The 13,701-nt window shown below is 46.1% G+C and overlaps 1 protein-coding gene across 2 annotated transcripts in view; it reads right to left on the reverse strand.

Annotated features, from left to right (window-relative positions):
- TSPAN14 (tetraspanin 14) overlaps positions 1-12,903 on the reverse strand; it is a 51,433-nt gene extending 38,530 nt beyond the window's left edge. Inside the window, exon 1 of one of the 2 annotated variants that reach the window (XM_044296425.1) lies at positions 12,719-12,903. The gene's annotated coding sequence lies outside the window, so the exon portion shown is untranslated. Of the gene's footprint in view, positions 1-3,672; positions 3,694-12,718 lie in introns of those variants that run through there. The other variant, XM_044296426.1, reaches the window with a different exon arrangement.
- Positions 12,904-13,701: the final 798 nt, after the last annotated feature.

A 13,701-nucleotide genomic window follows, 5' to 3' on the forward strand; every position in this document is an offset into this window, starting at 1 on the left:
AGCAGCAGCCTGCCCCAACTAAACAATGGGTGATGATCTTAAAGGGGCTGTCTCATCGCTAGGATATGCCCCTATTGTCTTATAGGTGTGGGTCCCACCACTGGGGCCCGCACCTATATCGGGAACGGAGCCCTGCATTCACTTCTATGGGCCCAACGAAAGTAGCAGAGCCAGCAGTAAGCTATTTTATCAGCGGCCCCTTAGAAAACGTATGGAGGGCGGCTGCACATGCGCAGTGTGCCCTCCAACATATTCGGGGCTCCGTTCCAGATATAGGTGCTGCCCCAGCGGTATAAGACAATCGGACAATATACTGTCCTGACGAAGGGGGCGTTCCGCCCTTGAAACGCGTAGGCTTGTTTTAATGAAATAAATATTGTTCATCTATACCGACCTGGTATCGCGTTCCTGCGACAGCGCCGAGATAGAGGTTTTGATTTTCTTCTGCTTTCCTACGATTATAAGACAATGAAGGCATATCCTAGCAATGTGCCCCATTGTCTGTGATGAGACCACCCCTTTAAGCTAAAGGGGGCTATCCAGGAATAACCTCTTCCTTCTCCCAGTGCTTTTCCTACCTGCTACTTACTAAAGTACTGCTCTTTCTCTCTCATGTCCGATATGCCGTCATGGTCATGTGACCACTAATGTATGGCTACAAAATGTACATGTGCCCAAAAAACCGCCAGAGCCAAATTCATCATTGTGAGGACCCTCAGCATGGTTTCCGTTAGACGCCCTGCTTTTAGAGACACAGCAAATCACATGGGCACCACAGATATGGGCTGGTGAGTGGCTCATGCAGCTTTATAGCTACTCCCGTATTGTAAGATGGCAGGACCACCGTACAAAGCAAGCACGTGTTACGTTCTGTGTCACCCTCTCCTCATAGATTGTAAGCTCTTGCGAGCAGGGCCCTCACTCCTCATCTTAACTGTTGATTTGTTGTTGCTATGGAGACTACGCAGATTATTATTATTATATTACATGCGATCTTCACATGGCAGTGCCATTACTGAAACTTTAACACTTCTCCTATGGCAAACCACCAGAACATTTCCTTATCTTTTACGTTTTAGCACTAAAGGTAGATTTTCATGTTGCAGCAATTTCCTGCCCATGTAAAGGTGCGGCCGATCTCCCAGTAAACGAGTGAAGCGCTCCTTCATCGGGTAAAATGGTTTGTGCAGACAGCTAAATGATGGTTTCTTGGCAGCAGATTGTGCTGGGTAATAATTCTACATGGGAGGGAAGGGGCGATGGCATTAGCGATCCCTCGTCCTCATACTGTGGAGATCACTGCATGTAAGTGGTAGTCTCCTCCACTGAACGAGCAGCTGACTGGCATTTACATTTTGTAACAATCTTATTAACACTGTATCATGTTTTACAGTTAAAGGGGTATTCTGGTTACATAACGTTGTCCCCTATCCAGCCCTACCGCTGGGACCCCCACCAATCACGACAACAGGGGCCTGGAACGGAGCGGCTGGTCAGGCATGTGTGTGGCCGCTCTATTCCTTTTTATGAGAATTCCAGAGATAGTTGAGCGCTGTACTTGGCCAAGTCTGGAGCTCCCATAGAAATGAATGGAGCGGCCATGCGCACGTCCAACCGGCTGCTCCATTCAATTCAGGGGGTAGAGGCCCCTTTTATCATGATCACTAGTAGGACTTCCGCCGATTTAATGGTTATTCTCTATGCTGTGGATAGGGGATAATTTAATGTAACCGGAATACCCCCTTAAGTGTACTCCTTGTGATGTGCTGCCTTTTCACAGTGGCGCTTAAGAGATATGTGTGCTGCAATCCCAATGCCGAGGCTGTTATTAATCAAATAATTTGGTCTCAGATAGTGTTAACCCCTTAGATGCCGTGGTCCAGCAACTGCAGAGTCTAAGCTGTTATACAAAGGGAGGGAGTTGCCGATGTCATCCATTGGCCCCTTTCAACTCCATTCTGGAAAGCTGCTGCATTACTACTGCAGCCAGAGGGGCTAACAAAGGCCCCCCCAGCTTACTTGTTAGAAATGAGGATGTGGAACCACTGTGACTACTGAACAAATTGGACTTTAGGATACTCAAAGCTAATCTAAGTGCCCCCTTTAAGTGGAGCGGCCAATTGTCGGGAAGGAAGCGTTCTGTCTCGACAGTCAGCTCCTCATTCAGTGAAGGAGACCACCGTTCGCAATCAACACATTGGTACCTTTTGGAGTAGTCTCTGTAGATTATATTGCTGATCCAAGAAACACCAGTGAAGAACACTGAGGGGTCAGGGAAAACTAATCAGAGGCAAAGGTCCAGGGCAGGCAAAGTTTGTGTACTCAAAAGTCAATCCAAGGATCAGGGCAGGCAGCAAAAGGTCATCCCCAACCTTTCCAGCACTGACATGCTGGTGGTCACCACCCATATTTGTTGACTGCAGTAATGAAGCATTTCCTGTACTTAGACACTACTTCTGACATGTCCGTTTTACTAAATTATCCATGAAATAGCAATTCTTCAGCATCTTTTATCTTCTTTAAAAGAAGACCAAGATTGCAGCACTATTGGCAGTTACTGCCCTTAGAAAAAGGTCTGAAATAGAGCTACATATTGCTGAAGCTCTCACTTCCAACCCGATTTATAAAGGCTATGGAGATCATTTATAAAACTGGTGTAAAATAGAACTGGCTTGTGGACAGCCCCTTTGGAAAATGAAAGGTGGAATCTGATTGGTTCCTATGCGCAACTAAGCCAGTTCTACTTTACTCCAGCTGGATAAATGTGCCCCTATATCTTCAGATTTAGGCTGGGTTCAGACCTGAGCGTTCTGAAACGAGCGCTCTGTATGCGCGATTGTACGGGCGTTTACAATCGCGCATACAGAGACAGGGGTGCACACATTGTCGCGCGTTCCCGAATATCTATGTGCGGGAACGCGCGACAAACGCCCAAAAAAAAGCTCAAGCACTTGTTTGAGCGTCGGGCGTTTTACAGCGCGATCGTACGCGCTGTAAAACGCCCAGGTGAGAACCATTCCCATAGGGAATCATTGGTTCTTGCCTGTTGTGCGTTTTACAGCGCGTAGGAACGCGCTGTAAAACGCTCAGGTGTGAACCCAGCCTTAGAGAAGCTAGAACAGGGATCATGGTCTTGTTTTAAAGCTTAGATCTTAAAATAAGACCTGGCTCACTCCGTAGTGGTTCCGTTCTTCCCTTCCGCATCTCCGGATTTGCAGACCCATTGAAATGAATGGTGCCCGTGTATTTTGAATCTGCAAATGCGGTCCGCAATACGGCAACGGGACACCTACGGTCATGTGCAGGAGGCCTTAGCTGCTACAGGAAGAGGAAATAGGGGGGGGGGGGGGGGCAGTGGGAAGGGGACAAGCCGACAGGCTGCAGGAATTACAGATCCTTCCTTCTCCGTGCCCAACTGTATATGACCTCAGAGGAAGGGTAAGGGTAATTTCACACTAGCGTAGTTGGATCCGGCAACCTGTATGCAAACAGATAACATTTGTCGACGGATCTGGATGCGGATCTGTCTTACAAATGTATTGCAATACCGGATCCGTCTCTCCGGTAGTCACCCGGAAAAACTGTTCCATTAAACCTGTCTGATTGCAGCCTTATGGAGTATATAACATTAGTATTACAATTTGCACTGGCTATATAATTCCCAATACTTGCATGCAAAGGTTGGTTGGTACACTCCTGTGTTTTCTTCTGCATTTCTTGGGTTCAGAGCTGAATGCGGACATACCCCCGTTTTCACCCAGCAGTTAGTGCTGCCCTGGCCTTTGCCTGGCACTGTTAAAAACAAACATAAAAGCCACTACTAGACTGCCCGATATAGGGTAAGGGAGAGCATGAAATGCTCCGATGCTCATATCAGGGGTCCCAGAGGGGTGAAAACAGGGATATGTCCAAGTTCAGCTCTGAACCCGGAAAAATCCTTTAACATATGCAGCACTTAGTATAGAGGCACTGAGCATTTGGTATTAACTTAGTCATCAGATTCATTTTTGTAATGACTCATTTAGTCACAAATTAGAATTTCAGTTATATCATTTGATAAAACCACTGTTTGCTGTGTACACTATGCATTTCTAACGTATTTGTGGATGACAATGCTGCATGGCATCTGTTTAGGAGCACAAGCTATTGGTGATGTACACTTGCAGTATACATATGCTTTTCACACCTCAGTATATTATTTTGACATTGTTTTACATGTAAACCTCTGCTTGGATGTGGGTTTAGATGTAAATGTTTGTTTTTATGCATTTTGTAAAACTAATTTCTATCCCAAATTAAAGGGGTTGCCTCACTTCAGAAAGTGGCATTTAATATGTAGACAACGTTAATACAAGGCACTTGTACTGTGTATTGTGATTGTCCATATTGCTTCCTTTGTTGGCTTAATTTTCCATGGTTACGACCATCCTGCAATCCATCAGCAGTGGTCATGCTTGCACACTATAGGGAAAAAGCATCAGCCTCTCTGGTCTCCAGGACAGTGGGAGTATTTAGCACAAAATGGTACCAAACAGTCATCTCAACCCGCAAAAAAAAAAAAATAATGAGACCCTAGCTAAGACAACTGCACAAAAAGTAAAAAAATAAAATTATAATAAATAATATGGTTCTCAGAAAATGGCTACAAAAAACTAGATTTTATTCTGTTCAAAAAGGCTTTCACAGAGTAAAACTTAAATAAAAAATGACATATTAGGTATCGCCGCGTCTGTAACAACTTGCTCTATATAAATATCACATGAGATGCCCCCTCAGGTGAATGCTAAAAAAAAAAAAAAAAAAAAAAGAAAGGTATATATAAAAAAAAAAAACTATGCCAAAACCTTGCCACAAAAAGTGTAATGGCACCCGTAAACCAATCCATCCGTTCTGAATCGTGTCATGTGCCCCCACAGCAGTTTACCACCACATATGTGGTGTTGCCGTATTCAGGAGAAAGTGGGTAACAAATTATGGGGTGCTTTTTCTCCTGTTACCCCTTGTGAAAATGAAAAATATGGGGCTAAAGCAAGATTTTGTTGGAAAAAATTAAACTTTAAATTTTCGCGGCCAAGTGTTTCCAAATTCCATAAAACACTTGGGGGGTCAAAGTGTTCAGTACCCCCTTAATATATTCTTTAAGGAATGTAGTTTCCAAAATTGGGTCACTTTTTGAGGGTATGTCAGGGTCTCTTCATATACAAAATGGCGCCTAAAAACCATTCAAGCAAAATCTGCCTCCAAAATCCATATGGTGCTCCTTTCCTTCTGACCACTGCCATGTGCCCATAGAGCAGTTTACCACCACATATGGGGTATTTCTGTAAACTGCAGAATCAAAGTAATGTATATTGAGGTTTATTTGGCTGTTAAACCTTGCTGTGTTGTAAGAAAAAAAAATTGATTAACATAAAAATAAACACCAAAAAAGTGAAATCTTGAAATGTCACCTCCTTTTTCCTTTAATTCTTGTGGAACACTTCAAGGGCTAACAAAGTTTGTTTTGAATAATGTTAGGGGTGTAGTTTCTAAAATGGGGTCATCTACGTGTGGTTTCCATTATGTAAGCCCCTCAAAATCACTTTATAACTGAATTGGTGCTTTAAAAAAAATGGTTTGGAAATTTTGTAGAAAATTTGAAAAATTGCTTCTAAACTTCTTAGGGCTCTTTCACACTTGCGTTATTGTCTTCCGGCATAGAGTTCCGTCGTCGGAAGAATCCTGATCAGTTTTATCCTAATGCATTCTGAATGGAGTGAAATCCGTTCAGGATGCATCAGGATGTCTTCAGTTCCGGAACGGAACGTTTTTTGGCCGGAGAAAATACCGCAGCATGCTGCGCTTTTTGCTCCGGCCAAAAATCCTGAAGACTTGCCGCAAGGTCGGATCCGGAATGAATGCCCATTGAAAGGCATTGATCCGGCCTTAAGCTAAACGTCGTTTCGGCGCATTGCCGGATCTGACGTTTAGCTTTTTTAGAGTGGTTACCATGGCTGCCGGGACGCTAAAGTCCTGGCAGCCTCGGTAAAGTGTAGTGGGGAGCAGGGGAGCAGCATACTTACCGTCCGTGCGGCTCCCGGGGCGCTCCAGAGTGACGTCAGGGCGCCCCATGCGCATGGATGACGTGATCGCATGGCACGTCATCCATGCGCATGGGGCGTTCTGACGTCACTCTGGAGCGCCCCGGGAGCCGCACGGACTGTAAGTATACCGCTCCCCCACTCCTACTATGGCAACCAGGACTTTAATAGCGTCCTGGGTGCCATAGTAACACTAAAAGCATTTTGAAGATGGATCCGTCTTCAAATGCTTTCAGTACACTTGCGTTTTTCCGGATCCGGCGTGTAATTCCAGCAAATGGAGTACACGCCGGATCCGGACAACGCAAGTGTGAAAGCGGCCTTAGCCTTCTAATGCCCTAAAAAAAAATAAAAAAAAAATAAATGAAGTAGACATATGGGGAATGTTAAGTGTTAAGTAATACATATTTTATGAGGCATCACTTTCTGTTTTAAAAGCAGAGAAATAGAAATTTTGAAAACTGCAAATTTTTCACAATTTGGGGTAAATTTGGGATTTTTTTCAGAAATAAAGGTGAAATATAGTGACTCAAATTTACCACTCTCATGAAGTACAATGTGTCACAAGAAAACAGTGTCAGAATGGCCTGGATAAGTAAAAGTGTTCCAAAGTTATTACCACATAAAGTGATGCGTGTCAGATTTGCAAAAATCAGCCTGGGATTTAAGGTGAAAAGTGGCTCAGTACTGAAGGGGTTAAGGAGAACATGGTTGTCAACAGGCCATCAAGGCAACTGCAATCATAAAGTTGTCTGCTTTCAGGAAATGTATAGGGGGGCGGATTGTTAAATTTCCAGCTTACAGCCAGCTTTCCGCTCTTGCCAACTCTGGTGATTTTCTGAAGATATGTGCGTGAGGTAAGTATAACCCTGCACATGGTGAACTTTTCTCTCCAGCTGTGGGCACAGCGTTCTGCTTGGTCACAACTTCTATGCAACCGTTTTGAAAAATTACAGGTTGACGCAAAAAATTGCATGAAGGTGTCTGAATGTATAAAGCACCGAGAGGCACCTGCACACTGCCCATGGGGGATCAGTGATTTTTCTCATTTGTAATTTAGATTTCACTTATACATGTGAAAACTGTCCTGGATACTAGAGGTGAAATTGTCTAAACACCTCTGGCAGTGAAAGGGTTAAACACTACATTTCATAAGTTTATGGCTGCGTGGGAATTACAGCTGTTACTGGGGGTCTCTACCTGCATCAATCAGCTGATCGCCACAACTGCACTCATTTTCAAAGAGGTTGCCCCCGAATAGACAACTGCTTTAACCTTTTAACCCATTGAACCACTGTGAGGTACCAGTACAGTGGTTGAGGGCTTGTATGGAGCAGGGTGTTACAGTGAGCCTCCTCCATACGGGGCGGTTGCCGGATGTATCATACAGTAGACAGCCAGCCGCAATGACGGGGAACGGCGATCCCGCCGAACCCAGTCATTTGACCCCCTCAGATGCAGCAACCAACACTGATCGCGGCATCTGTGAGGCTAGGCAGAGGGATGTGGCTCCCTCTGCCTTCCGATTGGAGCCCCTGCAGTGAAATTGCAGGGCTCTGATTGGTTACAATGGCAACCTGGACACTTCTGAAGCTTCCCATACCTGCCATGGTAACCTCCCTGCTGCGCATGAGGCACAGCTCAGCAAGGATCACGTAAAAATCTCTATAAAGGTTAATAGGACAAGGGATGAAAAGATTCCAATTACTGTAAGGCTAGGTTCACACCTGAGCGTTTTACAGCGCGTTCCTACACGCTGTAAAACGCTCAACAGGCAAAAACCAATGTTTCCCTATGGGCATGGATCTCACCTGAGCGGTTTCCAGCGCGTACAACGTGCTGGAAAACGCCCTACGCCCCAAGAAGTACAGGAGCTTCTTTGGGGCATATTTTCGCACGTTCCCGCCCATAGACTTCAGTGGGAACGCGCCTAAATGGGCGTTTGCTTGTTTCCGCCTGATACAAACGCCTGTAAAAAGCGCTTATCGAATCCGCTCAGGTGTGAACCCAGCCTTAGGCCTCGTGCACACGACCGCGGCTTGTTTTGCAGTCCTCAAATTGTGGATCTGCAAAACACAGATGCCGCCATGGGGAAAGGAACGGGACACCCATAGATAGAAATCCGCAAAACAGACAAGAATAGGACATGTTCTATTTTTTTTTTTTCTTTTGCGGGGCCACAAAACGGAGCAATGGATGCAGACAGCACACGGAGTGCTGTCCGCGTGTTTTGTAGCTCGGATGCGGACCCAAACAACAGTCGTGTGCATAATGAGTATTCCCATCACAGACAATGGGGGCATATTGCTAGGATATGCCCCCATTGTCTGATAAGTGTGGGTCCCACATCTACGCTGAGAACTAAGCGGGTAAGGTGGTGGCCAGAGGACGCCGCGGTCTGCCCACCGCCAAGCGATTTCCCCATACAAGTGAATGGGAGAGCACTGAGCTTGCACAGCTACAGTTTCCATTCATTTATGGGGCTGACGGAAATAGCCGAGCCAAGTCGGGTTCACGTCAATGTTTCGTTTTCTGTTCTTCTGGCTGCAGCAGTGGCTTGCAGGTATGAGTGCAGCCAATCAGTTCTTAGGTTGGGTTCACATCATCGTTTTTTTAAAATGGCAGAGCCATAATAATAGATGTTCCAGAATTGTTATTACATGGAGAATGCATGCAGCTATTAAAACAGACATGTCAGGAGTAGCGACAGGTCCTCTCTAAAATAAGGGATCAGTTTTTTCTTTGTTTGTTTTCTGTTACTCTGACGGTGATGTGAACCTCTAGCGTAAGAACAGCGATTGGCTGCGCTCCACCCCAGCCGCTGCTGCAGCCTTATGCCAGGCATGTCCAAACTGCGGCCCTCCAGCTGTTGCAAAACTACAACTCCCAGCATGCCCTATTAGCTGTAAGCTATCCAGGCATGCTGGGAGTTGTAGTTTTGGAACAGCTGGAGGGCCGCAGTTTGGACATGCCTGCTATGCAAAACAACAGGAGGACCAAACCAGCGGCTTAGAGAACGGCACTGCTGTGAATAGCAATTTTACTGCCATTCTATTACCCTGACACAAGGTGTAAAAGGAGTCTGAAAGAAGGCCCCTAGCTGCCATAGCAACCGATGAGCAATTGAGTTGCAGGGGTGCAGATTGGAGGACAGAAGGAACACAGTCACTACTGACCTAACCTCTGATCCACACAGGTATGGAGAGGGCTCGGCTGGTGCATCTGTATACAGTATCGGTACAGCTCCCATTACAGTGACTAGCGACCCAACGGATCCCTAGTCATTATAATGGGAGGGGAGCCATCAGGTTCCTGGCAGGAATGACGACTTTCTGCCAGAAATCTGGTGGCTCCCATTAGTGAATTGGGACCTGGTGGACCTATTTCCAGTAGTCCACTCCTCTGCCAGAACAAACTACTGGAATACACTGCCACACACGTGAACCTACCCTAAAACACAATGTTTCGTGGCTCAACACCAATTCTATAAAATCAGCCGCCATGCTGTGGTTTCAGACTTTGGATGGGGCGCATCACCAAACATCTACTGTTGCTGAGGCCTGACTGATACATGCAGCTCACACCCCAGAAAATGCTACCGCTATTAACTCCTAAAGTGGCCAGGCGTGCAGTAAAAGCTCTTCTGTTTGAGTGATAGCATGTCATTATTAAAAGGGTCTTCTACGCAAGGTCACAGGGGCCTGAAGGGAGTCTGTCAGCAGTACTAACCATGCTGAACTGCTGACAGCACCAGGCTGGAGAGAGGATAACAATACCTTTTGTGGGAGGTGAACATGTAGATTTACACGGCTGACACACCACACATGTACCACCATGGACACTGCGCAGTACCTGAAATCTCATTTACAGCGTGAATTAACCTGCAGCATGTCATTTTGTGCTGGTGATCTCCACTGCGGATTTAACCCGTTTTCAATGCAGAGGGTGAATCCAGAGCCATGCCCATGAAACTGATGCCATTTTTGCAGTGGATTCATTCCAAAATGCACAGCCGATTTTTCCGCTGTATTTTACCTCCCATGTGGAAGTACCTTAATTCTGCTGGACTTTGCTGCACCTCCAGAGCACGCGTAGGAGCATTTTCACACTACACCTGATAAAAAGGCCACAAAAGGTATTTTCCTACTGCTCTCTTTGGCCCCTAAATAGTCCGTTATCAGTTTAGTATGGCTAAAACTGCTGACAGACTCCCTTTATAAATATAAGGGCTGTTTCACACAGGCGAGTACATTGCGGGAATCGTGATCCTCCGTTCTGGACTTGCAGGGGCGCATGACATTATACTGATTTATAATGCTGTGTGCCTCTGCTTGACCTTACTTCTACAGAATTATACTGACATAAAGCTGGCACTAGGATCCTATAGGAGTAAGGTCATACAGAGACACACAGCATTAGGGTCCATTCACACGTCCGTTTTTTCTTTCCTGATCTGTTCCGTTTTTTCAGGAACAGATCAGGACCAGATCTGGACCCATTCATTTTCAATGGGTCCTGGAAAAAATCGGACAGCATTCCGTTGTTCCGTTCCGCATGTCCGTTTAAATATAAAACATGTCCTATTCTTGTCCTGAAAAATCGGATCCTGGTACAATACAAAGTCAATGGATCCGCAAAAAACGGATGACATTCGGATGTCATTCCGTATGTCATCCGTTTTTTGCGGATTCCGTTCCTGGAAACACATAAATATTTTTTTTTTTTTTTTTTTTTCAATTTTTTTTCAAAGAAATCCAAACAACTTTATTTGATTATTGAAATGTATACATGTTCCCGTTTTTTGCGGATCCGCAAAAAACGGATGACATACGGAAACATTTTCAGGAACAACGGATCCGCAAAAAACGGACCGTTTTTCAGGATGAAAAAAAACAGGATGTGTGAATGGACCCTTATAAATCAGTATAATGCCGTACACCCCTGCATGTCCAGAACGGAGGATTATGCTGACACACAGAGTGCGATTCCCCCAATGTACTCTTCACCAATTCTCTGCTGCTCTCCTCTCGCGACTCGTCTCAACGCAGGAAACGCCGATTCCGCTAATCGCCGCCTAAAGTTATATTTAACACAACAGTGACAAACGCCCATGTGACATCCGATTTTTTTTACAAGCCATCACACGACCGTTTTAAGATTAATGGGAGTTTATGGGGTTACTCACATGGTCATTTTTTTGATGACCCGAACCTGAAAAATAGGACACGTCCTATTTAGTCCGTTTTCACAGACCGAAAGGGCTCATACAATTGAAGGCAAACTTTCTCAAGAAGGGATCCATGGAGAAAAACAGCCATTAACCAGTTTTGCGTTTTAATGGGCATTTTTTCCACCAACGTGAGTCGCCACTGCCTGAAGGGGCATTTCGAGACCATTGCTGCATGAAAAGGCAGGGGCCAAATGTAGTGAAGAGAGAAGCCAGCCAATGTCCGAGTAGTTTTCTCTTTGACCCCCCCCCCCCCCCATAACTATTTTTGTTTCATTGGACAACACCTTTAATATTCTAATTATTAGATCAAAGGGACCCCCACCAATCAGGAGAACGGTGTGGTGATACATTCCCATAAATGAGTGGAGTGGCAGTGCCCAACCAGCTGCTTCGTTCAGGTCCCCATCTTCGTGAACGGCGGGTGTCCCAGATGTAAGACCCCCACCGATCTAATAGTTACCCCGTCGTGTGGATAACCATAACGCCCTTTTGAGCTGTAAGGAAAAGCTAAACTTTCATGGTGTGCATCTGCAGGAGACGTATACTGAACAAACGGTGCAACCAGTGTGAACAGGGACAAAGGCCAATTTACACCGGCTGAGAATCCGCCAGATAATCGCTAATGAGTGTTCATAGGAACGCCGATTATCTGCCGGGGAAAAGGTGCCACCGATTACCCGAAACGCTCGTTCATCCGGTAATATGCTTGTGTGTGCGGGCACCTAAATTAGCGTTTGCCGGTGGTAGATGATGCTGTGTAAACAGCCTCTGCTGCAGGCAATCAATGATTCTGTATAGGGATGAGCAATGGCATTAGTGATCACTCCTCTCCATACTGTGGAGGAGATCGCTGCATGTAAATACAGCATTCACGATGAGCAGGCGATTGCCGGGAAGGAACGCTTCCCTCCCGACAACCACCTGCTGAATTGTCCCGTGTAAAGGGACTTTTAGATTATTCTGTATACCAGAAACATGGCGGTCGCTCTCACCGACTGTAGGCACGCTAAACGTCACACAGATCTATCAGTTCATGACTGGAGGCAGTATTAAAGGGGGTTGTCTGAGATCATTAAAAATCTCTGGCAAGCCCCGCAATAGCCTAAAATAAAACAAATGTTGTGGTACTTGTTTACATACTGCAGCGGGGATGTACCGGTGTACGGCACGTGACCGCTGCAGCCAATCCCCCTGCTCAGCAGTCCCATGCAGGGCTTATCACTGATTTACACACAGCACATCTATATGAATGTGTAGGAAGCAGGGCAATGTCATTATCATTACAGTCACAATACCCAGTCCATAAACACCAGGGGGGACAGCAGCTGAATGTTATGGTCCTTGCCACACGTCACCCAAGCGACACCCAGAACCTACTAAAGGAAATGCCATCCCCAGGGGCACTTACCTCACGCTCCCCAGCCAGAACACTCAGCGAAGCAGTGTGAAGTTAGGGCAGACCAGGCTGTAAAGTTGTGGTCACGCAGTGTACGTACCGTGCTCCTCCCTCAGTTACACAGGAAGTACAAACCCCGTTCCCCCCTCCATTCATGTCAATGGGTGGTGCCTGACTGGTGTGTGTCATAAACTGATACTGGAAATCCTTGGAGAGCAGCCCATTATGATTAGGGCGGTGGGGGGAGGATGCGCCCGGACTGGGCGAGGTAGTGACTAGCATGGAGTTGCTTCGGCAGGTATAATGCCATAGGAGGAGACGGAGTCTCGTGATCCAGGGGGCGGGGTTTGCAGAGTTTAGACTCTGGCACAGAGCAGGTTGTTGGAGAGAGGAGCAGATGATGCAGTGGCTGTGGATGGGAACAACCATTGTTCTTTTTACTTTGGGGCTGAAGGGAGGAGGGGTGATCCTTGTACTGGAGACTGTATGTTAGAGGGGTCGGGGTTGATCTTATTTACCTCGGACTGAATGCTGGCAGGGGGAGTGATGTATTTTACATAGGACTGTATGCTGAAGACAGGGGGTGTGATGCACTTTACATGGGACTGTATGTTAGAGGGGTCGGGGGTTGATATTATTTACCTTGGACTGTATGCTGGCAGGGGGAGTGATGTATTTTACATGGGACTGTACACTGAAGGCAGGGGGAATGATGTATCTTACATGGGGCTGTACGTTGAAGGGGGCTGAAGGCAGGGAAAGTGATGTATTTTACATGGTACTGTATGTTGAAGGGACTGAAGGCAGGAGGAGTGATTTATTTTACATGGGACTGTACGCTGGAGGGGCTGAAGGCAGGGAAAGTGATGTATCTTACATGAGACTGTATGTTGAAGGCAGGGGGAGTGATGTATTTTACATGGGGCTGTACGTTGAAGGGGGCTGAAGGCAGGGGAAGTGATGGAGTGAGTACTTGTAATTACACTCTGTCACCG

This window comes from Bufo gargarizans, chromosome 6 (assembly GCF_014858855.1).
Source record: "Bufo gargarizans isolate SCDJY-AF-19 chromosome 6, ASM1485885v1, whole genome shotgun sequence".
NCBI classification, from domain to species: Eukaryota; Metazoa; Chordata; class Amphibia; order Anura; family Bufonidae; genus Bufo; species Bufo gargarizans.